Source organism: Triticum dicoccoides, chromosome 4A (assembly GCF_002162155.2).
Source record: "Triticum dicoccoides isolate Atlit2015 ecotype Zavitan chromosome 4A, WEW_v2.0, whole genome shotgun sequence".
NCBI classification, from domain to species: domain Eukaryota; kingdom Viridiplantae; phylum Streptophyta; class Magnoliopsida; order Poales; family Poaceae; genus Triticum; species Triticum dicoccoides.
In genome coordinates, this window is record NC_041386.1 from 672026069 (window position 1) to 672049161 (window position 23093).

The 23093-nt window shown below is 48.7% G+C and overlaps 1 long non-coding RNA gene across 1 annotated transcript; it reads right to left on the reverse strand.

Annotated features, from left to right (window-relative positions):
* Positions 1-19909: 19909 nt before the first annotated feature.
* LOC119289669 lies at positions 19910-22284 on the reverse strand. Its single transcript, XR_005141572.1, has 3 exons — positions 22192-22284; positions 20588-20711; positions 19910-20134 (listed from the first exon to the last, which is right to left on the reverse strand). It is a non-coding gene; the product is annotated as an uncharacterized LOC119289669 (long non-coding RNA).
* Positions 22285-23093: the final 809 nt, after the last annotated feature.

The window sequence follows — 23093 nt, forward strand, 5'->3', positions numbered from 1 at the left end:
TAGTAACATAGCGCACTTCAAGAAAAATTTGCTTATGTGGCATATAGTTAATGGGGAGAGAGGTGTTTAGAGTAACATAATATGTTACTGTAATATAGCGCTTCACGAGAAAAGATGAGTCTACAAGCTAATAAATGAAGCCATATATGACACTACTACTATGTTACTTTGCACAATGAAGATAGTAACTTATACTAGTGTTATATGCATGACACTAGTATAAGTTACTCCCCACTATGACCAGCCTTATGGGTTTTGCGCTGGTTTACTGCTAACTGTAAACCCGTCCCCGCATTTATTTGACTTGCTTCTACTACTAGGTCCTATGTAAGTAGCCAGATGAAGTAGTAGTAACCATTTTGCTTTCTATTACATAAGAAACAAGGACAATAAACTCATTCTCATCCAGTAGAACTCATCTTCTGTCTCTTCCGGATGCCAAGTCGAAGACGCCAAGCATCGAGACAAATAGACAGGCTAAAAAAGGTACCAGATGGAATGAACCAAGAAAATCCATGAAAAAAACTAATAAAAAATGGGAAAGGAAACCATAGAAACAAAAAGAATAAGAAAGATAAATACAACTGTTATGGTGATTGGCGAATTTAGGAGCCGTCCATCCACTCGAATCTAACGGTGAAAAAAATATGAGTTACGAGGAATTACGAGACTTAAATTACACAAAATTACAATTAGTGGTGGGATCGTTACAAAATTTAGATGGGTCCAGTAATTTTTTCAATGGTAAATATGTCAATTATTTGGAAAATTCCCCATGACCGTCTGTCCTCACTCTCGTGGTGTTCCGTCAAATCTCTCAATCGCCCAATGTTGTTAGCCTCTTATCCACGCCATCGCAATCATGCACGGCCGCCGGGAAGCCCACCGTATCCGGCCTCCCCGTGCACCCCCTCCTCTACGGCGCAGTCGGTCTGTATCCCACGTCGCGGGAGCCGCAGCGAGCCACGGGAGCCAGTAGCGGCAGTGCTAAGAGGGCGGGGCCGCCAGCGGCAAGCGGCCGGCGGCGGCACTAGATCTGAGGAACGCCATGGGAGGCGCGTCGGGCAGGTACAACCATGGCCGGTGGAGTCGAGCGGCGGCCAGTGAAGGCCAGCAGGCAGTGGAGTCCAGCGACGAGCCGACGACCTTGCAGAGGAGCAGAGTTGTTGATGGAACAGACGATGAACTCTATGAACAGATGGTGAAAATCTATGAAGGTATGAACTCTGTGACATCACCTAGCAACAATTTGGTTAAATCTTAGGCTAAAGGGTATGAAAGTAGTTACTGAAACATTGCAGTTTGCATATATGTGCAATCTGATGATACTTCCACTAATACTCTATATAAACTAGACAGTTTGCATATCCATCTGGTTTTGCTTTCGCAGTTGGAGGTCTGAGTGCATCGTGTGAACATGCATCACGTATTCATGAAAGACCAATTGTGAGCTGGCTATGGTCTGCTGGATGTCGTCTTTTTGGACCATTCTGAAACTCCTCTCAGGCCAGTCAAACCCTTCAGGACGTTGCACAGGTAGTGTTAACCAACAACGCCTATTTTATTTCCCTTAAATGTACAATGAGAGTAGTAGTACTGGAGGGAGATCAATTCGCATATGTAATATTGAGGCACTAACAGAATACTTGTTCATGCCTTCTATGGTATGTACATTGCATTGGAACAGAAACTGTGAAACGTCGAGTTCAGGCCTGCTATATATCCATTGCTTGTTCCCCTTCATGGGCCAGTTTCTGATAATTGTTCCACATGTGTCAGGAGCATGATAGGTTGGGTATTGATTTTCTCTACTGTTTCCTTGCCATTTATGTCCACAGAATCTGGGTATATGTGTACATTAATGTGATGATTCTGTAATGTGCAGAGAACTACTCCCTCCGTCCCACTATATACGTGATGGGGCGGAGGGAGTACAATATATGCCCGGGTTTGAGCAGCTATGGCCATCTTACACTGTGATAGTAAATTGCTTATGGCTTGCTTCACTTCAGATCCTTTGTTTGACCCTCTTTTTCATGACAACTCTATTCGCTTCGGAGTGTAAGATGCAATGCTGCTCAAATTCAAAGTCTCCAGTGCAAATCTTCAGCCACGACTGTCAAACAATCTGATCCCAAAGGTGGTTTTTCTTGTCTGTTCTCACACTACAAATTTAACCTAGTTCATCGGAGTGGGCAATCGACTTAATTTTGCTTGTTTTATATTGTTTATCTCTTCAGGAAAAGTTCAAGGGCCTAAGCTGGACGATGGAAGCGGTAGGTTCCATTTCGGCAAAGGAGGCAGCGGTGATGGAGGGGGTGGTGGCGGCAGCAACTGTTCCTTCTCTAAACCATCGTGGTGCTCCTGGATTACCTCAAGGAGTTTGAGAAGTACTACCTGCTTGCTCGAAAGCCTTTTTCCGAATATGACGATGCTGGCTACGATACGAGTGGTGGGAAGCTAGCGCAATCATCATGAGTCTTGTTAGTAGTAGTGTCTGCTCTGTTCGACGCGTGAGATTTCTAAAAGGTTGTTTCTTAGTCTAGAAGTGCATCAATGAACTATCCTGATTGGTTATGCTATGTGTCCTTGTCTTGTAAACATGTATGTTGACCGATGAAAAGCTCAAAAAGTTATAGGATTGAGTCTGAGATGCTGAAACTTGATGCCATCTAGCGCTGTGCGTAAACATAAGGAGGAAATATATGTGCAACTGAGGTTTTGTTCTTAATTTTCCATATCGCAATATTACTGTCAAGTGGTTATCGAATATCATGTTGGTGTCTGGTCTCCTTTGCGGTTGTATGTAATGGTTGAGGATCCTCGTAATCCCATTTTAGTTATGTTTGACCTACTTTTGTCTATTTTATGGCTATTTGTTCAAATTAGAAAATAAGCCCACTTGGACCCTCCAGTTATAATTACTTGGGCTGAAAAGAGATTATCATGAAGCATTAGGCTTAACAATCAAGCATAAGGAGAACAGTTTTTCTAATTCAGCAGCCAAACACACACCTTGCAATTAATAATTGATGATGTTGTCCAGCAGAAAGGGGAAAAGAAGTTAGGTAAACACGCTTTGCTGATGCAGATGATACCAAAAAGGAATGAATAATGGAGAGTAAGCCAAACAGACAATCAATGAAACAAAGGGTGATAATATCAAAAAAAAAATCTGATGTCAAATCAATTTTCAACAGGGTCATGTCATGGGGAGAACACATTATTCCAATCTGAAAATCATCAGTATATGCGCCATTCGTATCTCCTTTCTAATGCTATAGCTATGACTCGATGTTCTTTAACATCCTCATCATTCACTGGATGTAGTCGTCGTTGTAGCTGATGGAGATCCTTCATGGTGTAAACGTTGTACGAGTCCACCGCGCAGCATGGCGGCGGCGACTGCTGGCTCAGGTGGAGGTTGTCACCGCTCAGTCTGAACCCCCCTTCGAGGAACCGCTGGACGAGTGCCACCTGCGGCCGCTCCTGCTTCAAGTAGCCGTCGGCGGTCATGGGCATGCGGTCGAAGGTGTCCGATACCCAGATCTCAAAGGCTTGGCAGGACTGCGCTGCCGAGAGCTCGGCACTCTCTTCGTCCCAGAAGACGCACTAGCATGCTTGTTCGCAGTTGTTGTACTCGCGTCGCAGGAGTAGCAGAACTCATGGTCACACCTGCAGAAGTGACCAAGGACCTTTAACATTGAGACAAGAATTGAATGAAAGCGCACACATAACATGAATGAATCCTGTAGTAAATAGGAACATCATTTGAGGCTGTGTGTGGTAATCTCCTCCCGTTCACAAGCCATCAATTACTAGCCTTTTCAAATAATGTTCTAGAGATTCGCTATTTCTATGCTTTCAACTAACACAGAATCAAGTTACAACTTAGTTTTACTTCTACATACACTAGCACTGCTAATTCCGGTGGCACGCATAATTATTAATTTGCTTCTCCTGTTAGTCTCTGAAAACGCTAGTACTACCGACTCCTAAAAAGTTATCACAACCTAAAGATTTCAAAAAGTTTCAGCGGGGATTGTGAGAGTGTGCTGAGTAATTTTTTTAGATGGCAGGGTTGTGCTTAGTATTGCCTTCGATCTAACTGACGACATGATCATGACCTTCCACCCCCACAGTAGCCACATTTCCACTTTGATCCAGATTTAGAAGGCAAGATTGTGCATTTTCAAGCATGATATGAATCATCCTGTGAACACACCTCTCGAGTTGGCAGTGAGATACTCGCATATCTAATTGCCAGCGGACCCATCACCGGCATCACAGCACAGTCGGCGCAGCGGTTCCGGAATTTCCACCCACAGCTTCTTCGAAACGCCGCAATGATTCTTCAGTCAGGGGAAGCAGGTGATGTACGACCGGTGGCCGGTGATGGATCGGCGTAGAAGAGCAGTGGCATCGGATCCTTCAGGTGAGGTGGGCGGTGGCCGGCGGCTCCGATCCCGCCAGTGAGGAGGGCGGCGGCGTTCGAGCAGACTTGGCAGCGGAGGAGAGGGTCGTGGGTGAGGCGGCGGCCGGGATCCCGCAGATGAGAAGGGGGCGGCGTTCAACCAGACTGGGACGGATGGATCGGAGGAGCTCCGATTTGGTGGGGCGATAATGGGGGAGGGGATATATAGGAGCAGGAGAATGCGCGGGATGGAGTGATCGCTACGTGGGGGATAAGATCGTGGGGGCTGGAGTTTCTTTTTCGTGATTGATGTAGGTGCCCGGCTGCCAAGGGCCGAAAATTTGGAAAAAGTGACGGGATTATATTTTTTAGTGAAGGGGAAAAGGTATTTTTTTAGTGAAGGGGAAAAGGTATTTTTGGATTAAAAATAGAAAGTATAATTTTTCCAGCGAGGGTCCGAATGAGCAAGACCGATACTTATGGTTCTGGACAACTGAGATCGGTACTTGTGGGCCAGTACGAGCAAGACCGATACTTATGGTTCGGTACTTGTGGGTCAGTACGACTAAGATTTATAGTAGTGGGTTTGGAGGACTACGATCAGTATTTGTGGACCCGTATGAGTAAAAATGGTACTTGGCACGGACAACAAAGATTGGTACTTGTGGTCCGAACGATTAAGAGCGATACTTGAGCCCAAACGAGTAAAGCCGATACTTGTGGGTTGGGACGACTAAGACCGATAGTAATGAGCCTGAATGAGTAAGATCGATACTTGTGAGTCCAGACAACTAAGATCGATGCTTGTGGATGAAAACGATTAAGATTGGTACTTGTGGGTCCGGACGATAAAGATCGATAGTAATGAGCCTAAATGAGTAAGATCGATGCTTGTGGATGAAAACGACTAAGATTGGTACTTGTTGGTCCGGACAATTAAGATCGATACTTGTGGACCTAAATAACTAAGATCGGTACTTCTCGTCTCGAACTACTGAGATTGAAGTAGTGAGCCCGAACGAGTAGGACCAATAGTAGTAAGCCCAAATGAGTAAGACCGATACTTGTGGGTCTGCCGACTAAGACCGATACTTGTGGTTTTGGATGATTAAGATCAAAAGTAGCGTGCCCGAATGAGTAAGATCCATAGTAGTGAGCCGGAATGAGTAAAACTAGTATTGTGGGTCCAGATGACTAGAATCGATACTTGTGGGTCGGGATGACTACGACCGATACTTATGGTTCTCAATGACTAGGATCGATAGAAATGAGCCCGAACGAGTAAGACCGCTACTTAAGTCCAGACGAGTAAGATCGATACTTGTGGGTCCGTACGACTAAGATCGGTGGTAGTGGGCCCAAACGTGTAGGACTGGTACTTGCGGCGATTGTCGTTGTTCTAAGCCTGACAGTAGAGTGGGGGGTAGGTATGGAGAGGCAAGGTCCTAGCTATGGAGAGGTTGTAAGCACAAAGGATGTACGAGTTCAGGCCCTTCTCGGAAGAAGTAACAGCCCTACGTCTCGGAGCCCGGAGGCGGTCGAGTGGATTATGAATGTGTGAATTACAAGGTGCCGACCCCTCTGCCTGTGGAGGGGGGTGGCTTATATAGAGTGCACCAGGACCCCAGCCAGCCCACGTAGGAGAGGGTTTAAGGTGAGTTAAGTCTGGGGCGTTACTGGTAACGCCCCACATAAAGGCCTTTACTATCATAAAGTCTACTTGATTACAGGCCGTTGCAGTGCAGAGTGCCTCTTGACCTCCTGGTGGTCGAGTGAGTCTTCGTGGTCGAGTCCTTCAGACCAGTCGAGTGAATCCTCGTTGGTCGACTGGAAGGCGACCTCTTCTAAGGATGTCCTGGGGTAAGTTACTTGGATCAGGTCCATGACCCTACCCTAGGTACATAACCCCATCATTAGCCCCCGAATGGATTGAGGCTTCGAGTGAAGAAGGAGTTGATGTCGTTTCCGATTAATCTTTGTGCTCCGGTTGTGCGCTGTTCTGGACCAAAGAATTCCTTTGTCGACAGGAAACAACTTGCCTTCAGTCGACTTGATCCATTCTGTTTTTGCGTCGAGTGATCTTTCAGGCTTCGACGATCTCCGAGCGACGGATCGCCGAAAACACCGCGCCTGACAGGCTGATTTGTTGCTCGCGGATTCCGCGGGATGCGAAATTTTGGGGCGCGCGCGAAGCGGGGCGGACCGCGGCGTTCGGATGGGACGGGGCATGGACGCCTCGATCTCCGCGCCGCCTTTTTCGCCACGTATCCCGTCTGCATAAGTGTTCCAGATATGATTAGATCGACCGGGCCCACCTGTCATCCACTCGGAAGGGACCTTATAAATGTGCCCGGCGAGGATTTCTGTGCTGCGTCTTAGCATTCTCCCTCTCTCTCTGCTTCCTTCCTCCCTGCTCAGCGTGCTTGCTCTCGCCCCCGCACCACTTCCCTTCGCGCATCTCGCCGGCGACCATGGCCAAGGAGAAGACGGTGGCGCTGGAGCGTGCAAAGAAGGCGTCGGCGTCGGAGAAGGCGAAAGGAAGGTCCACCAGCCGCGGAGGGTCCTCGTCCAGATCCCGCCTGCCGAAGGGCTGGGTCCAAGGAGACTGGATCCAGTCGACTATCACGGAGAACGACCTCCTCGACATGGCCAACGAGGGCTTGATCCCCCACGGAGCTGCGAGGCTTCCGGGGAAGGAGTGGCAGCCCCAGCCAGAAGAGGGTGAGTGTGTGCTTTTGGCCACCCATGTTGATCGCGGGTTTTCCTTGCCACTGAGTGTTTTCTTTCGTGGCTTTTTGAACTTCTTCGGAGCGCAACTCCACCACTTTACCCCAAACTCCATTGCCTATCTTGCCGCGTTCGTGTCCATGTGTGAGGGTTTCTTGGGCTGTCGACCACACTGGGGTTTGTTCAAACATATATTCACGTGTCGATCTCAGACCGTGAAGAAGGCGAGCCCAGGTGATGAAAAAAACCCGAGTCGTCCAAATGTGCGGGGGCCTGGGGATTCAGGTGAGGAATAAGAGCACCTTCCCGCCCATGACTTTTCCCGAGTCCGTCAGAGGCTGGCAGTCGACTTGGTTCTACTGCCAGGTCCAGTCGACGCCAGGGCAGTCGAGTGGACTCCCTCCGTTCACCATGGACCGAGTGCGCAAGCCTTCCCCTCTGAAGCTGATTCCGGAGGAGAAAGCTGACATGAAGATGTTGATGGAGCGCGTGGTGCAGTTGGTTCGGGAGGGAGTGACGGGCATGGATCTCCTGGAGGTCTTCCTCAGGCGTCGCATCCAGCCCCTCCAGTTCAGGAGCCACTGCATGTGGTTGTACTGTGGGACCGAAGACGAGACTAGAGTCCATCCAGAAGCAGTCGACGATGCCACTCTGGAAAGATGGATGGCAGCCGTCACCGGAAACAAGGACAACCCACGCGGAGCCAGAAGGATTCCTCCACTCGACCACAACAGTGATCCAAATAAGGTACACTTGCCCTGCTCTCCACTGCGTTCTTGTCGCATTCATCTCTGTTTACTCTGCCGACTGGTCGACTGATCATTGTCTTGATATCTGCTAGGCCCTCACCGAGCTGTATTCGATGCCCAACGGGGCACAAACTCCGACTGAGGAGGGTGAGGCGAGTGGGGGCGAGAGCCAGGACGAGGAGGAATGGGACTCGGACGTTGCAGGGGACGACGACGATGATGATGATGACGACGGCGATGATGATGATGCCGAAGACGAGGAGGAAGAGGAGGAGGTCGTGCCACCGCGCTCGGAAAGGCGGTCGAAGCTCGTCCACGACCCTTCGACTGAACGTGGCAAGGGGGTTGCGACGCAGTCGACCAAGCGCCCTAGGACCACTTCTCCAGCGCCGACTGAAAAGGCGCCGAAGCAGCTTAGGGGGGCTCCGCCAAAGCCGACCAAGCTCCTGCCGAAGATGAAGGTGTCCATCCCCACCATATCAGGGTAATTGTGCTGCTCATATTTTCTTATTCTGTGCGAACTTTATCTCTGGTCGACGCTGAAGTTAGTCGACCGATCCTTTGGAGTTGCAGTGCTGCTACTTCTGAGACCTCGGCCCGGGCTGATGACCACGAGATGGAGGATGCAGCAACTTCGAACCCAGGTACTGTATTCTTAACATCGTTCTTAGTCGACTGACTCGCGATCTCTGATCCTGATTCTTCTCCGTAGCTCCACCCAATACTGTTATCAATCTCCCTGATGACGACGAGGATGAAGAAACACTGGCACGCAGGAGGAGTCGGAAAGCGTCCGCCAGTAAGGTGCTTCAGGATGTGACGGCGCCTGAGATTCTGACTGTGGAAGAAGAGAACATCACTCGACACACGGTGTCCTTCGCAAATCCACTGACGAGTGCTCAGCAGCCCTCCCTCTTCACGACACACCACGTCCCAGAGGACCAAGCTGGCGCAGCGAAGGAGGCAATACGCCAGGCGGGACTCATGATGGAGCAGCTGAAGACTATCCGGGACGCGAGCCAGGCAGCTTATGACGCCAGCTCTGCCCTCCAAATCAATGTCCAGGTCAGTCGACCGCTGTTTGTTCTGTTGGATATGCTACCAAAAACTTTTCTTTTCCGGAATTTATAGTAATCACCCACTGGGGGTGTCGAATAAACTCCGTGTTAGCGGGGGCACGCTGAGTGCACCCGCTGGGTGTAGTCCCCAAGGCTAAGGTCGACTGTTGGCAGTCGGCCTTAGGCTTTATAATGTCAATCTTTCTGTCAGTCGACTGGTCGACTGGATTTCACAAACCGGTGGGGGCACGCTGAGTGCACCCACTGGGTGTAGTCCCCAAGGCTAAGGTCGACTGTTGGCAGTCGGCCTTAGGCTTTATAATGTCAATCTTTCTGTCAGTCGACTGGTCGACTGGATTTCACAAACCGGTGGGGGCACGCTGAGTGCACCCACTGGGTGTAGTCCCCGAGACTGTGATCGACTGCTTGCAGTTGATCACAGTCTTAGAGAATGCATCTCGCACACATTTTTTTTTGAGGTCGACTGGTCGACTTTGTCTTTAACAGGATTAGTGGGGGCACGCTGAGTGCACCCACTGGGTGTAGTCCCCGAGACTACGGTCGAATGCTTGTATTTGGCTGTAGTCTTAGAAACGTGTGTTTATCTCTTTTTCACTCGGAAGTGAATTATATTTGACATTTAGTCGATTGGTTCTTCACAGAACTCCTGTGATCTTGTGGCTCGCTACTCAGAGCTGGAACAAAAACGTACTCAAGTCGAGCTGAGCTTGAGGCTGGTTCAGGAGAAGCTGACAAAGGCAAAGGAGGAGACCGAAGGTATGTTTGGTGAGACCCTGACGACTGCTTTTCCCCTTGCTTGTTTCAGCATCTGATCTTGCTGTAACTTGCAGGTAAGGTAAGGGAGGCCCAGCAGAAGAAAGACCTTGAGCTAGCTGAGAAGATCAAGCTTGCTGACGAGAAGTTAGCTTCAGTTACCAAGATCGAACAAGACAATACCAATCTGAAAGCTGCTCTTGGGATTGCCAACAAGGAGGTCAGTCGACTGAAAACTGACAAAGCTGCCCTGACCGACCAAGTCAGCAAATTGACTGAGAAGAAAACTGAACTGGAGGCCTTCCTGAGCGGCCTTGCCAAAAAGTTGTTCCTTATGCTTGAAGGTAAACCTCCATGTTTGGCAAATATTTCCAATTGTGGCTTTTTCCATTCGACTATCTCCTTGACTTAGTGATCACCCTTGCAGAATTTTGTCAAAACTTTGAAGAAGAAACCAGCCGACTGGAGCCAAACCTTGACCCCGTCAATTCTCCGGTGAACGACGAAGTTGCCATGGATGTTTTCCGACTGGAGTCTCGTGTTGCAGCTGTCGTGGACTATCTCGCAAGGCTGAAGGCCGCCACATCTCGCATCGACTCGACGCTCTGGCCTGAGGAGACACTTCAAAATGACCTTGAGTCGCTGATGGCCCGCTTGAACACGATCCCTGGTCGAGTGCAGGAGTGGAAGAAGTCCTCGGCTCGGTGTGGTGCAGATGTCGCTCTGTGTCTGGCCCGAGTCCACTGCAAAGATGCGCGAGAAGAGAAGCTGGCGGCCCTTCGGGTGGCCAATACCAAGAAGCACGACTTCAGATCCTTTATGGAAACTTTCCTTGCAGCTGCCACTCGGATCGCCGACGGGATTGACCTTGATGAATTTGTTGCACCTTCCAGCCCTCCACAGGAGGGGTAAAAAACTTCTTCTGGCTCGACGCTTTAAATTTGCCTCGGTATGCCGAGTGAAATTGTAACCGACAAACCTTAACAGGCTTGACGCCTGAGCACTTTCGGTTCCTTTAGATGTCGATTCAAACTTGGATTTGGTGCTTGAATACGATTGCCTTCGGCTCAGAATGTCTTTTGCAGGTTCAAAGCAAGGTGCCTGTGCTGCAATCGACTTATTCTTTAGTCCACTTAGACGAGCACTGGGCTGCAGCTAAGCCCCCGAGTGAGAGGGTTGCTCTTCACTCGGTAGGATTTTTGTAACTTAGGCGAGCACAGGGCTGCAGCTAAGCCCCCGAGTGAGAGGGTTGCTCTTCACTCGGTAGGATTTTCACAACTTAGGCGAGTGCTTGGACTGCAGCTAAGCCCCCGAGTGAGAGGGTTGCTCTTCACTCGGTAGGATTTTTATAACTTAGGCGAGCACGCGGCTGCAGCTAAGCCTCCGAGTGGAAGGCTGGCTTACCACTCGGTAGGATTTTGATAACTTAGGCGAGCACGAGGCTGCAGCTAAGCCTCCGAGTGAGAGGATTGCTCTTCACTCGGTAGGATTTTCACAACTTAGGCGAGTGCTTGGACTGCAGCTAAGCCCCCGAGTGAGAGGGTTGCTCTTCACTCGGTAGGATTTTTATAACTTAGGCGAGCACGAGGCTGCAGCTAAGCCTCCGAGTGGAAGGCTGGCTTACCACTCGGTAGGATTTTGATAACTTAGGCGAAACGGATTCGCAGCTAAGCCTCCGAGTGGGAGTCTGGCTCACCACTCGGTAGGATTTTGATAACTTAGGCGAAACGGATTCGCGGCTAAGCCTCCGAGTGGGAGTCTGGCTCACCACTCGGTAGGATTTTTACAAACTTAGGCGAAACGGATTCGCAGCTAAGTCACCCACTGAGGGGAATTTCATTGGACAAAAAATAAAAAGTGATAGATATTATGGAGGAACTATGACGCTTATTATTTTGAGGTCCATGAACTACAGAAGTATTTTATTGCAACTCATCCGAGTGATAAAGCTTAAGTGTAAAACGGGCGGAGTAGCTCCGCGTTCCAAGCTCGGGGCTCGTCGATATTATGCTTGACGTTGTAAAGACGGTACGCCCCGTTGTGGAGAACCTTGGTGACGATGAAGGGGCCTTCCCAAGAAGGAGCAAGCTTGTGTGGTTTGTGCTGATCCACTCGGAGAACCAAATCCCCTTCCTGGAAGGCTCGACCTCTCACGTTTCGGGCGTGGAAACACCGCAGATCTTGTTGGTAGATGGTCGACCGGATCAGAGCCATCTCCCTTTCTTCCTCTAAAAGGTCGACTGCGTCCTGCCGCGCTTGTTCAGCTTCTGCTTCGTTGTAGACTTCAACTCGAGGAGCATTGTGGAGAAGATCACTCGGCAAGACCGCTTCAGCTCCATAGACCAAGAAGAATGGAGTTCTTCCGGTCGACCGATTAGGCGTGGTCCGCAGTCCCCAGAGTACAGATGGAAGTTCGTCGACCCAAGCTCCAGCCGCGTGTTTGAGATCACGCATCAGTCGAGGCTTCAGCCCCTTGAGAATCAGTCCATTAGCTCGCTCTGCTTGTCCATTCGACTGCGGATGGGCGACTGATGCGTAGTCGACCCGTGTGCCCTGGGAGTCGCAGAAAGCTCTGAATTCCTCTGAGTCAAAGTTCGACCCATTATCCGTAATGATGCTGTGCGGGACTCCATATCTGAATATTAGTTCCCTGATGAAACTAACAGCAGTACCGATGTCAAGGCTCTTGATTGGTTTAGCCTCGATCCACTTGGTGAACTTGTCGACTGCCACCAGTAAATGCGTGAAGCCACTTCGTCCTGTTCTCAAAGGACCGATCATGTCCAGCCCCCAAACTGCAAAAGGCCAGACGAGCGGGATGGTCTTCAAAGCTGACGCAGGCTTGTGCGACATATTCGAGTAGAACTGACATCCCTCACACTTATCTACTATCTCTTTTGCCATCTCATTCGCCTTGGGCCAGTAAAATCCGGCTCGGTATGCTTTGGCCACGATGGTCCGAGAGGACGCGTGATGACCACAGGTCCCCGAGTGAATATCATTGAGGATGAGTCGACCTTCTTCTGGTGTTATGCACTTCTGACCGACTCCAGTCGCGCTTTCTCTGTATAATTGTCCTTTGATTACGGTAAAGGCCTTAGATCGACAGACGATCTGTCGAGCCTCTTCCTCATCCTCCGGAAGTTCTTTCCTCAAGATATATGCGACATACGGAATCGTCCAGTCGGGAATGACCACCAAAACCTCCATGATCAAGTCGACCACCGCTGGGATTTCAACTTCAGTCGGATCTGTGGCGCCCTTGGGCTGCGGAGTTTCTTCGGTGAAAGGATCTTCTTTGACTGACGGAGTGTGTATATGCTCCAAGAACACACCACTCGGAATGGCTTCTCTCTTGGAACCTATCTTTGCTAGATCATCAGCTGCTTGATTTTTCAGTCGGGGTATATGATGGAGCTCCAACCCCTCGAACTTCTTCTCCAGCTTCCTCACTGCACTGCAGTATCCAGTCATGGCTGGGCTTCTCACGTCCCACTCTTTCATCACCTGATTGACCACTAAATCCGAGTCGCCATAGACCATTAGGCGACGGACGCCGAGTGAAATGGCCATGCGCAACCCATATAGGAGGGCCTCATATTCTGCCTCATTGTTGGAGGAATCAAAGTGAATCTGGAGCACATATCTGAGCTTATCTCCTCTGGGGGAAACCAGGACAACCCCAGCACCGGAACCATTCAACATCTTAGAGCCATCAAAAACATGGTCCAATGCTCCGAGTGAACTTCAGTCGGCTGCTGTTGTTCAATCCACTCGGCGAGGAAATCTGCTATCGCCTGGGACTTAATGGCTTTCTTTGCCTCAAACTTGATATCAAGGGGAAGAAGTTCAATCGCCCATTTGGCCACTCGACCAGTTGCATCTCTGTTGTGCAAAATCTCTGATAGTGGAGCGTCGCTGACGACTGTGATGGAATGGTCAGAGAAATAATGAGCAACCTTCTTTGTGGTCATGTATATTCCATACACAAGTTTCTGATAATGAGGATATCTCTGCTTGGATGGAGTCAAGACTTCAGACAAATAATACACTGGGCGCTGAACTTTGAGAGCTTTTCCTTCTTCTTCCCGCTCGACCGTTAGCACAGTACTGACGACTTGTCCTGTGGCTGCGATGTAGAGCAACAGAGGCTCTTTGCTGATTGGAGCAGCAAGCACCCGCTGGGTGGAGAGCAGAGCTTTTAGCTCGGCAAACGCTGCATCAGCTTCTGGAGTCCACTCGAACTTGTCAGCCTTCTTCATCAGTCGGTAAAGAGGCAGTGCCTTTTCACCGAGTCGTGAGATGAATCGACTTAATGCGGCCAAGCATCCAGTAAGCTTCTGGACATCGTGCACTCGCACAGGGCGTTTCATTCGGAGAATAGTGCCAATCTTCTCTGGGTTAGCGTCGATTCCCCGTTCGGAAACGAGAAAACCGAGTAACTTGCCACCAGGAACTCCAAATGTGCACTTTGATGGATTGAGCTTGATATCATACCTTCTGAGGTTGGCAAATGTTTCGGCGAGGTCAGCGAGCAGGTCGGAACCTTTTCGTGACTTGACAACAATATCATCCATATAAGCTTCCACATTCCGACTGATTTGGGTGAGTAGACACTTCTGAATCATTTGCATAAATGTGGCTCCGGCATTCTTGAGGCCGAATGGCATGGTGATATAGCAGAAGCACCCGAATGGAGTGATGAAAGCTGTTTTTACCTCATCGGGCCCGTACAGACGGATCTGGTGGTACCCGGAGTAAGCATCTAAAAAAGACAACCTCTCGCATCCCGCGGTCGAGTCAACAATTTGATCTATGCGAGGGAGAGGAAAGTGATCTTTTGGGCAGGCCCGGTTGATGTGCTTGAAATCAATGCACATTCGGAGCGACTTGTCCTTCTTAGGAACCATGACGACATTAGCAAGCCACTCGGAGTGGTAGATCTCTCGGATAAATCCTGCCGCCAACAGTCGAGCCACTTCTTCACCAATGGCCTTTCTCTTCTGGACGGCGGACCACCGAAGATGCTCTTTGACTGGCTTTGCAGACGAGTCGACTCTTAGGCGATGCTCAGCCAGTCCCCTGGGAACACCTGGCATGTCAGCGGGCTTCCATGCAAAAATGTCCCAGTTCTCACGGAGGAACTGGATGAGCGCTTCTTCCTATTTTGGGTCGAGTGTTGTGGAGATGCGGGTCGGAGCTGCTTCGGGGTCGGTCGGGTGAATGTGAACAGGCTTCGTCTCACCGGACGACTGGAATGCAGACTCTGTGGCGGGCTTCTTGGATCGCAGCAAGTCACTCGGATCTGCGTTTTGCTTGTATTCTTCGAACTCGACCGCTGTCACTTGGGAATCGGCAATCTTGGAGCCTTTCTGAAAGCACTCCTCTGCCTTTTTCCTATCACCGGTGACAGTGATCACACCTTTGGGACCGGGCATCTTCAGTTTGAGGTACACGTAACATGGTCGAGCCATGAACCGTGCATAGGCTGGTCTCCCCAAAATGGCATGATATGCACTTTGAAAATCCACGACCTCAAACGTCAACTTTTCTTTGCGAAAATGCTTCGAATCACCAAACACTACGTCCAAAGCTATCTGGCCGAGTGACTCGGCCTTCTTCCCTGGTATAACTCCATGGAAGCTCATGTTACTAGTGCTCAGTCGGGACATCGGAATGCCCATACCTTTCAATATGTCTGCATATAATAAGTTCAGCCCACTTCCACCATCCATCAGCACCTTTGTCAGTCGAGTGCCTTCGACAACTGGATCGACCACCAAAGCTTGCCTCCCGGGGGTGGCAATATGAGTCGGGTGATCTGATTGGTCGAATGTGATGGGTGTTTGAGACCACTTCAGATAATTTGCCTTTGCTGGGGCAACCATGTTCACCTCTCGGTTAATCACTTTCAGTCGACTTCTGCTTTCCACATCTGCAAAGATCATCAGAGTGGAGTTGATATGCGGATATCCTCCCTCACTGTCCTCTTTGTCTTCGGCCTTGTCCGACTCCTTCTCCTTGTCCTTAGACTGTTTTCCCTGAAACTGCTGGATCAGGAGTCGACATTGGCGAGTGGTGTGCTTTGGGTAAATGATATTCCCCTCTTCATCTTTCTTCGTGTGAATGTGACATGGCATATCCATCACGTCATTCCCTTCTTTATCCTTTACCTTCTTGGGGTTCCAGGATCCTTTTGGTTTCCCCTTAAACTTTCCTTGAGTCACGGCCAGAGCCTCTCCAGGAGCTGCCGGTTCAGCCTTCCGCTTCTGTTTCCGACTGGTGTTTCCTTTTTCCGACTGACTCAGCTTGTGCTTGCCGCTTCGGAGTCGGTCTTCTTCTTCGCCGTTGGCGTACTTGGTAGCAATCTCCATCATCCGACTCAAGGTCATGTCACCGGTTCGACCAAATTTCAAACTCAGTTCTCTGTTCTTGACGCCGTCTTTGAAGGCGCATACTGCCTGATGATCAGAGACATTTTCCACAGTGTGATGCAAAGTGATCCACCTCTGAATATACTCTCTGAGAGTCTCATTAGTTTTCTGCACGCAGACTTGCAACTCTGTCAATCCCGCTGGTCGCTTGCAAGTCCCTTCAAACGTTCTGACGAACACTCGGGACAGATCTTCCCAAGTGTAAATGCTGCTAGGAGGTAATTGAGTCAACCATGCCCTGGCAGAACCTTCCAACATGAGGGGCAAATGCTTCATGGCCACCTCGTCGTTCCCACCACCGATCTGAACTGCCACTCGGTAGTCTTCAAGCCAAGTTTCAGGCTTAGACTCACCAGTGAACTTGCTGACTCCTGTTGCCAACCTGAAATTGGGGGGGATAACTGCGGCTCTGATAGCTTTGCTGAAACATTCAGGACCAGAAACATGTACTCGACTGCTCGTGGGTACATCTCTGTCGAGTGCGCCTCGATGGGCTCTGTTCTGGTCGACCAACCCTTGCACGATAATGGATCGCGCGTCGAAGCCTGGCTCTCTGGGGTCAACTGGAACCCTACGCCCTGTACTGTACTGACGCCTATCATCTGGCTGCCGAGGAGCGTAAGACCCACCCCTCGGAGGGGAATAGGGCACTCGACGCCTATCATCTCGGTCGAGTCTGTCGCCATATTGATCTCGCCGATTCTCACGCCCTTCGCGCCGCGGAGGCGATCTGGGGCTGTGGGCCGACTGAACCGTATTCACAGTGACAGATCGACTGTGAATTCTGTTGCGCGACTGAGACACGGCTGAATTCTGATCTCCTGCTGCCCGGAGCAGATCCCTGATCTGCAGCAAACCTCTGCCAGCTTCCGACTGCGAAGGCTGAATGGACTCTGCTATACGGGTCGCAGCTGCTAAATTCTGAATTGGGGTTCGATATACCTGAGTCGGCGGGAAGAGTTGACGTCGACTGGTGTCGGGAACTCGTTGCCGCGCGCGCTCGTCGAGTGCTCGCTGAAGGTTCTCCAGTCGAGTGCGCTCGGCCAAATTGGCCAGACGCGCCTCCTCCAAGGCACGAGCCTCGGGGGTTTCTCCTGCGATGGGAATACGCAGGGGATCCTCGTTCCTGCGGCGAAGCTCTTCTCTTTGCAGAGAGTCGAGTGGCTCGGGCTGGTACTCTTCGTAGTCTCGTGCAGGGTCGCCGCCGTCGCCTGCTCCACCACCACGGGCGAAGCCAGGAGGGCTGTGGGGCCCGTCGACCATCAAGATTTCCGCCGCTGGATCACTGCTTCCGCACTCGGATGCAGTCTCTCCGGAGCCAGTCGACTGATCGAACAAGCCGTAAAGAGATTCGTTGGGCTCGATTGCCGCAACTTGTGTAGTGGCCGATTGGCGAACCACCGCGTGACTCACCCATCGCTGAAGCCTCGACCGGCCCGAGCGCTTGCGCTGGCGGGAGACCGGGAGGGTGGACGATGGAGGAGCCGACCGATACTGGGTCGACGGTTGCCGTAGCAGAACGCCGCGGACACATGCGCGAAAATGCGTCGCACCGCGGACGGGGAGCGCGTCTACGTCGAGTGGAGCCTCCTGGAGCCATGCGGAGTCGTCGGCGATGAAGGTGAGGGTGCCGAGACGAATCTCTTGACCCTTGACCAAAACTCCAGCAGACACCATGATGAGAGTACTCGGAAGAATCGCAACTTCTCCACAGAATCGCTAAAACACCTGCCCCACGGTGGGCGCCAACTGTCGTTGTTCTAAGCGTGACAGTAGAGTGGGGGGTAGGTATGGAGAGGCAAGGTCCTAGCTATGGAGAAGTTGTAAGCACAAAGGATGTACGAGTTCAAGCCCTTCTCGGAAGAAGTAACAACCCTACGTCTCGGAGCCCGGAGGCGGTCGAGTGGATTATGAATGTGTGAATTACAAGGTGCCGACCCCTCTGCCTGTGGAGGGGGGTGGCTTATATAGAGTGCGCCAGGACCCCAGCCAGCCCACGTAGGAGAGGGTTTAAGGTGAGTTAAGTCTGGGGCGTTACTGGTAACGCCCCACATAAAGGCCTTTACTATCATAAAGTCTACTTGATTACAGGCCGTTGCAGTGCAGAGTGCCTCTTGACCTCCTGGTGGTCGAGTGAGTCTTCGTGGTCGAGTCCTTCAGACCAGTCGAGTGAATCCTCGTTGGTCGACTGGAAGGCGACCTCTTCTAAGGATGTCCTGGGGTAAGTTACTTGGATCAGGTCCATGACCCTACCCTAGGTACATAACCCCATCAGCGATCACACTAATAATACCATGGATCGTCCAAACCCACAACTAGCACCATTGGACATCTAGACTCACAACTAATACTATGAGCCATCCGAACCCAGAACTTAGCACCATCGGTTGTCTGGGTCCACAAGCACCACGATGGGTTGTCCGGACCACGACTAGCAGTATGGGTCATCCGAACTTACAAATACCGCTACAGGTCATCCAGACTACGACTAGCACAATGAACCATACTGGCCCACAATTAGCACCATGAGTCGTCAATTCTACTACTAGCATTATGGGTCGTCCAAACCCAGAAGTACTAATGTGAGTAATCCGAATCCACGACTAGCACTATGGGTTGTCAGAACCAGTACTAGAACTATGGGTCATACGGTCTCTTGACTACCCTTATAGATACTACCAACATAGAACTATCACTAAGGGTCATACGGACCCACAACTACCACTTTGGGACGTGTGGATCCACAAGTACCATAATAGGTCATCAGGACCCTCAACTACCTTGAATGATAGTCCCGACACACAACTACCACCACAGGTCATTCCAACCCATAACTACCATGATGGATCATCTTGGTCCACAAGTACCGCTATGACCCATTCAGACCCATAACCAGCATAGAGCTACCATGTAGAGCTAACATGCACCTGAACCTGATCTACATTATTGGTTCTATTTGCATCAAACTGATTGTTACAAAGCCAAGTTCTATAGTGAAGTTTAACTATCATCTCCTAAATTGGTACACGTGGAATTTTTCTGGGAACTTTATTTTTGGATATTTTTCCCAGGAAAATATTCTACCCAATTTTTGAACCAAAAATGCTCCTCGACTTGAATTTTGCTTTTAGTTTTTTTCCTGTTCGAGAAAGCTTCTTGAAATCTTCCTAGACTAAATATAAGGGTAGTGTGGAGTTTTTGAAATTTTTCATGCCAAATTTTGAGTTTTTTCTTCCTGGATATTTTATTTTTTTCCTTCTATTTTTTTCTGTTTGGAAGAACTTCTTGAAACTTTCCCAAATTGAATGAGCTAAGAATAGTGTGGATTTTTTTCTTTCTGAAATCTTGTTTTTGGTGTAAATATTGAGCCAAAATGGTCCTGAATTTGAAATTTTCTTAATTTTTTTTCTATTCATCAAAACTTCTAGAAACTTTCCCAGATTGAATATAGGGTACCATGAATTTTTGAGAGATTTTATGGAAACTTATTTTTCTAACAATTTTTTAACGGAAATGCTCCTGAATTTGAATTTTGCTTCTAGTTTTATTTCTTTTTGGCAAAACTTCTTCAGTGCAACGCCAAAGCAGTTAACATCCCCAGCCCGCTAGTAGTCTTCTCTCAAGCCATGGCCATTAGGGAAATACAATTTAAAAATTTAAAAATATACACTAGAAAATGAAATAAATCATGGTAGTCGGAGGAATGAATGTATCTAGATGTATTTTAGTTCTAGATACGTCCATTTTTATGCATTTCTCCGACAAGTATTTCCGGAAGGAGGGAGTACAAAGCAGAGGTAGACGGCAGTGGCTTCCCGGTGAGACAGAGTTTGACGACTGCGCTGTCCAGCGAGGCACGAGGTAGACAGGAGGTAGACGATGGCAGCTGGCTGGCGAGTCGGAGGTAAACGACGGTGGCAGAAGGTTGTCCAGTACTCACACTACTGCTACAATGAACACCCAAGACAGACAATAAGCCTGCAGCCAGAAAATCAAGTTTACATGGGAGAATCACTAAAATTTATTACTAAACATTGATTATAGTGCCCTAATGACGAACTAAACTGAATCATCAATTGCATAGAACATAAAGAACAATAGAGCTGGCTAACGCATGATATCCCTGGTGCGGAACTATTGCAACTGCACTAAATCAATCCTAAGTACACTTAATTTTATGTGATGTACAGGAAAGCATGGTTGATTAAGAGAGAAATTCATGGTGGAAATGATAAAATCAGTATTATGGCACCCTTTGCTCTGTTGGTTGTACAATTGTGTAAAATTTCCTTGATGACTACCGGCATGTATACAAAGATAGAAGAAAAGGTCAATGCTAAATCTGGTAAACTTGATTCCACAGAAAAAGGATCTGCTAGACTAAACACAACAGTTTAAACTATAGAGTGCTGAAAAGTGAAAACAGAGTACCTGATGCTCACTGTTTGAACCGGTGGCTGCCTTAATTGACGTTATTTTTGCTGCCGTAGGGAATACACAAACTCTGACGACAAAGGTGGACTATGAACATCTCGCTTTCTCCTACACGAAAGTCCTGCATCCAGTGGAGAAGGTTTTGATGAGAACACTTCAGTTTTATAGAAAATAGTAAGAGTTTCACTTGCTTTGGCAAATAACATGAACTGTGGCCAAGCAGATTTGTCATGGCAATGTAAGGACTTGGAAGTCAAACAAATTAGCCTTGGTTTTATGTAGTACTCTCTCCGTCCGAAAAAACTTGTCATCAAAATGGAGAAGAAGGATGTATCTAGAACTAAAATACATCTAGATACATCCCCTTTTATTCATTTTGATGACAAGTATTTTCGGACGGAGGGAGTACATCCTAATGCAAGAATAGTAATAGCATGTGAGTACCATGGAAATGTAGTCTCCATTTTTGCACTAAGAAGACTGATACAGTGATACTACATATTATGAATTTATGACACACAAAACCAGTGCATAGTGTCTTCTAGAATTGTTAGGCTACTCCAGCTATACAATCTGTAAACAGCATATAACACACTCTTCATAGTTATGAAAACATTATCATAGCAACTACTCGCTCTGCCCCATAATGTAAGACCTTTTTTGACACCCCACTGACACTAAACTAGTGTCAAAAAACACCTTACATTATGGGACGGAGGGATTAATATTTGACTACTCTTCAGAAATTGCAGAATCTCTGTAGTTTATCATATGTCTGAATTTTGATCCTCTCTACTAACCTATGCTTAGTGGGATTTATTACCAGTATTCTCTGTAGTTTATAAGCAGCAAATGCCACTGGGGAATGCTACATGTTGTAAGAAATTTGTGAACTCTGAACCTGTGTCTCTTCTAAATTTCAAAACAAACACATGCAACTGAACTATGAAACTGTTATTAGCACTAGTTAAGTTGTTCCAAGCCATCGTTTACATGTATGACCTGAACTTGTATGTGTATGCTGCAGCAAGATTTCAGTTGTTTGAACATGCTGTTACAAGTAATCCAAATTCAAGATTTCATTACTGAATAAAGGCTTGACCGTTAACAGAATTTATACATGTATGGCCTGAACTTGTGTATGTATATGATACAGGACTATGAGCATAAGCTTACACAGTTAACTGTTGATTCTGGAAACTTTAAGGCTGAAATTTCTACTTGTATGTTTGTGTGAGAAACCAAATGATTCTTTGCTGGAAAAAATTCATATCATATCCCTTTTTTCCTTAGAGTTTTGTGTTGATGATTCGTGCATGTAAAAAACGTAGCAGCAGCAGTGTGCTAACAGTCAGCTGCAGCAGCAGCATTGCAGGCATCGAGGACACGGGCCAGCCGCTAATCATGGGATTAGTGACTGCGGAAGTTGCACAATCTAGCGAACGCACTGCTGGCGTATCCACTACTAATCTGAACCCTAACTGCTAACTGAATTTTATTTCAAGGTGCTACAATGTGCAGTTGCTCCATGTCTCCACCGCCAGCACAAGGTGTGAGGAGGGAAGGATGGGAGGAAGAGATGATGGCAAGGGAAGAGATACCTCTGTTCTACGACCAAGTGCAACAAGGGTCTCCAATACCTCGCGGCGGCGGCGTCCCCTCCAGAACCTCACGCGGCGTCGGCGGGGACGTATGTGGGGGAGCGGCCACTACGACCAAGACCAGCCGGGGCTTCGCCTCCTAGACCTCGCGCCGGCGTTTTTGCCTCCAGGTCCTCGCTCCTGCGCCGCCGTCTCCTACCTTCTCGCGCCGGCGCCTCCCTCGCGAGATGGTTAGCCAGATGCGGGGGTTTGGCCAGCGGAGTACTAAGAAAATCACACATGACCATAATACCCTTATTGATTAAACTTATTTTTTTAATTTACAGGTTGAAATCAACGGTGGAAAATAATCAGTGAGAGAGTTACACGGAATTACAATCCGTAACGCTTCAATCACCGTAAAAGAGCTCAAAGATAAAAAGTCAAATATACTTACATCAATCGCGGGTGGCCGGTGCAGGAAGCGCCTGAGTTATGGTTTTTGTGATGGTTTACCGCTAACTGTAAACCCGTCCCTGTATTTATTTAATCTTGCTTCTATTAATAAGGCCTATGTAGCTAGCCAGGCGAAGTAGTATAACCATTTTGTGTTCCTTTATGGGAGAAACAAGGAAGTAAAATTATTCTCATCTAGCAGAGCTCATCTCCGGTCACTTTCGGATGCCAAGTCTGAGAACGCAAAGCATTAAGAGACAAATAGACGCGAAAAAGCACCGGATGGAATGGCGCCAGCAGGGGCCGGTGGCACCATCTTGCCTGATAAGGGCATCTCCAGCCGTCCCCCCAAGAGGCATTTTTCATCGCCGGCGCGTATTTTTTCACCCAGTCAGGCCCCCACAAGTCCAAAAAGCGCCGGATTTGACGAAAGTTACGCCCGGCGGTACCAACCCAAACCCAAAGAG